The sequence below is a fragment of the Macrobrachium nipponense genome, chromosome 2 (genome assembly GCF_015104395.2).
Source record: "Macrobrachium nipponense isolate FS-2020 chromosome 2, ASM1510439v2, whole genome shotgun sequence".
In the NCBI taxonomy this organism is placed as follows: Eukaryota; Metazoa; Arthropoda; class Malacostraca; order Decapoda; family Palaemonidae; genus Macrobrachium; species Macrobrachium nipponense.
Window position 1 is genome coordinate 121,335,000 of NC_087201.1, and position 5,000 is coordinate 121,339,999.

The following is a 5,000-nucleotide window of genomic DNA, read 5'->3' on the forward strand; positions in this document are numbered from 1 at the left end:
GTTTCATCCGCAAGTGTAACATTTGTGAAAAAAAATCCCAATAACCCAAACTATACATAGAGAATCGTCAGGATGGATTCACGCGCTAAAGATTAAAAGTAGTGCGATGTTCATCCATATGGTGTTTGCCTCTACTGAAAAATTGGAAAATAGAAGTGAAAAAATGCATTTATCTCTTTACCCAAACTTTGCAGTATTTTCTGTATTTTGATAAACATTTTTCTCAGTTCCGGGTTTTACTGACTTAATACAAAAGGAAAAATCCTCATTTTATGTCTGTTTGACTTTGTTTTCCTTTTTCTTACGCTCGCCCCTAAGCAAAAACAAACAAAATCATGATTTTTATGTATTAAAATCATGATTTTTATTTTATATTGAAAATCAGTAAAGCCCAGAACTGAATTTCTTTTATCAAAATACAGAAAATACTACAAAGTTTGAGTAAAATAGGAGGATTTTGTCACTAATTGTTCATTTTTTTTAAGAGAGCAAACAATCTTTATAGTGTGTGTGTGTGTGTCTGTGTGTGTGTGTGTGTGTGTGTGTGTGTGTTAGCCACAATACTGATCACAAGCACAGACTGTCATAAGGCAGATTCACAATGGGATTTTCTCGTGGGAGAAATCGGCACTGCTAGTTGAGATCTAGACCTCCCATAATAGATGCTCTTATTCCCCAACTGTACCGCAAGAAATATGCGTATAATACCTATAAAACCGTGCAAATTTTATTACGTGATTTTGTAGAATTTTGGCATTCGTTTCCATTTCAAACATTTTGTTAACCGATCACAACCCCCTAAACCTAACATTACTTGAGGATCACAATCGTGATATCTACAAGAAGAATTGGAGTTTCTCTTAGCACAAAATTATATCCCTATTTCATTCTAAGAAAACTTAGCTCACTGTTTGTCTTCATTCAGATTCTTCTGTGACCAAGATCTCTACTGTAACACTCGTAAGTATTATATATCAGTAACGTTCACTGTGTAATGTTGTTGTACTTGTTCTAGAATCTGTGTTTTTTATTTGCTCTCTCACTCCCACTCTATGTATATATATATATATATATATATATATATATATATATATATATATATATGAAAGAGAAAACAGCGAGTAAAACATAACGACAGATATTAGGCAACAACTAAACTAACAATCTACATGAACAATATTGATAATATGAGTAGAATTAAAATCTCTATAGCTCCGTCAGAGTAATTAACTGTAGGCAAAAATTTCATAAGGTTCTCAAAGAATGACTGACTGGGCTAAATCATAGCACAGGGTAAAGGACACTTCAGCAACGGAGACTAATCTCAGCTTACGAGTATCTTAATATTCTCTACATTTCCCCGAAAATAGCTCTCCTTTTCAAAATTATATAATTTGCATTATTATAAAAGTTAACGACGGAAGCTAATAAGTTACTGCCGTGAACGCCAGCAATGGATAACATGAGGCTGGGAATGATTTTTATTTACATCAGGTGGAAAAACATTTGGGGAGTTTAGTGAGTCTCCCAAGACTAAACAAAAAACGCCACACGTTACGTACACACAATACTAATACATACATACACACACACACAGATGTTGGACACTCATCAACGGGTTTGTGAACCTCATATCTATATATATATATATATATATATATATATATATATATATATATATATATATATATATACATACATATATATATATATACATACATATATATATATATATATATTATATATATATATATATTTATATATATATATATATATATATATATATATATATATATATAAAAATGGCCTAAAAAACAAAAAGTCTACGTTCAAAATTACGAATGTATTCGGGCATGGAGTAGACTAGCTAACCCAGTAAAAAAAAAAAAATAAAAAAAAAAAAAAAAAAAAGAGATATGAATACTCAATATCTCAACTACTACAAAAAATCAAGTAGCACATACGGGAACGGATGACGTAACCGTATGGTCAGAAGCCGTCACTAAGTGCTGAGAATGCTGCTGTCCCCTTGACATATTTACTAATTGCATCCTCACTCACCATTTTTTTTTTTTTTTACGTTTTTCTAAGATAAGGTATCTGACGTGCTTCACCATTTTAGAAGTGGCCAACCAGCACCAACGATCCTTAGACCTACTGTGCATAGGGTTCTTCTATAGCACACTGTTCAAGTTGCTCACTACTGATACGATCATTGACGTGGAGAACAGGAGAGTATACTATGATAAAAAAAATCAATTAAGAGATAAATAATGCTTTTCTAGTTACTATAATGGAAGGATGTTCCTGTAATGTGATAAAACATATGACAGCGTTACATAAAGATACAAAATATCAAACTTTTTATAGATGTGAAAAAATTCCTTTAAAACGAAACTTTAATTCGTTATTACCCATTATATATATATAATTCCCTATATATATATATATACATATTATATATATACACATATATATAATAATATATATAATCAAATATATAATATATATAACATATATATATATATATATATAATAGTATATATATATTATATATATATATATATATACATAATGTATATATATATATATAATATATATATATATATATATAATATATATATATATATATATATAAAATGTATATATAATAATATATTAGACGGGATGGTACCTGAAGAGGAAGACTGTATATCTTCGAAAGTTTGTACTTTGTAAATTAAAGAATCTAGCCCGTCTTATTGAAGCCTTATACAAATATGTATATATAATACACAGTAAAGTTGAGGGGCCCTTTTTGATACACACACAAACACACGCACACACACACACACACACACACCACACACACACACACACACACACACACACACACACATATATATATATATATATATAATATATATATATATATATATATATATATATATATAATATATCTTAAAATCCAAGGAAAAAGGCGAGTGAAAACCGGTACTTGGAACAAGTACTTTCGTAGTTTATTCTACATTTTCATGTTCACATAGTGTGAACTTGAAAATGTTGAATAAACTATGAAAGTACTTGTCCCAGGACCCGGTTTTCACTCGCCTTCTTACTTGGATTTTAAGATATATTATATATATGTGTGTGTTTGTGTGTGTATCAAAAATAGCCGTCAACTTTATCATAAATTGAGCAGCTTTCATTTAGTACTAGCAGCCAATAACCATCGTAACAGATTATTTTTGTATCGTAACGGTCTGTTTGTTGATGCTGTTTAACAATATTACTGATATATATGTGGTCAGAACTTATTCCTTGGATATTACATGTATGAGTTAATCATGAACAATATTGGGTCGTACATAAATTCTAGGTTCCTGAACGGGTCGCTAAAGTGTTAATGCTTGTAACTATATATGCTCATGAATAAATAAAAGAACGATGATAAGAAAATACATATTAATCATACGTTGAGTTTTAATGAAGACTTATTTTTTTAAACAGCATCAACAAACAGACCATTACGACACAAAAATAATCTGTTACGATGATTATTGGATGTTAGTACTAAATGAAAGCTGCTCAATTTATGATAGCAACGTGTGGATAAAGACATTCTTTCATTTGAAACAAACACAATGATGGACGAAAAATAAATTTGTACTGACCACCGCATAAAAATCAGTGAAGGATGTTTTGAAGAACAGGATGTAAGTGGAAATAATGGTCACAGTACTCTACATACATTAACTAATCCGAAATTTGCAAGACACTACAAGACACACACCTCGATTATAACGGAACCATCGAATTAATGCCTGTGGGAGCACGTAGCCTCTGATCCACTATATTTCCCTAATTCTCAAACAGTCTTGCACATCAGTGTAAACAAAGGGAAACACGCAAATTAGCGTTTAGAGGGGAAGAAGCCCTCAGAAAAGAGAAATCAGGAATTAAGGACCCTCCATCACGACGGTAGGGGAGAGGGGCGTATTCTGAGGGGTATGGTACATGGAGCTTTAATGAGAGGTCTTGCCTTATCCTCGTTAATCTTTAATGTGCCACAGTATCAATAGTCTGGGTCAAACGTAAAATAGAAAGAATAACGTTACACACATGTAAATTACTGAAAACACGATCTTTATTATTACTGAAAGCCACTCAAATAATTTAACAATATTATGGAATATCTGGCAGGATTATTATAATGCAATAATATCGAGTAATCTCATGAAGCCAAAGGCTGTTTGAATACTGTTTAATTTACACAAAAAAACACATACACAAAATAAAAGTTTCAGCGTAAATATGCCTTAATTAAACAAGTAAAATTTCGTCCCAGTACCCACGACATTACTAATTATCCAATACGAAAGTTTCATTGGTCTTAAGAGACTGGGGCTATGAATCTAACATCTCCCAATTTAAGGCAGACAACGAAAGAAAACGAACAGTGTAAGAATGTCCTGGTACACACCATCATAAGCCATAACCATAGCCACCTTATACCAGGTATGAACTTACATTTCACAGAATCAGAAATTAGGTCTCTCGTTGAGGAGCATCAAAAGGAGCTCACAATACTTTGAAACGAACTATGACATCATTCACCACATATATATGTATGTATATACATATAAAATATATATATATATATATATATATATATACTACATACTACATACATACTACATACACACACACACCAAATATCGAATATCATTCAGGTCACAATACCTCAGGAGTAAAGTTTCACTAAAAGGGAAATTATACTTGAATAGTGTTTCGTCAGCAATGGGATTCGAACCACTGATGTCATTTGATGCAGTCTATCCATGAACAGCCTCGCGTTTTTTTTTTTTTTTTTTTTATAGCAAATGAGACATGCTCCTGTAGATAGCGAAAAATGTCTCAAGATCCTTGAAACCTCAACAACATACAAAGATGTACATGAACCAAATGTTGCGAGTTCTGTCGACCAAAAGGAAAGAAGCTCCTACCCCAATTAGGGAGTA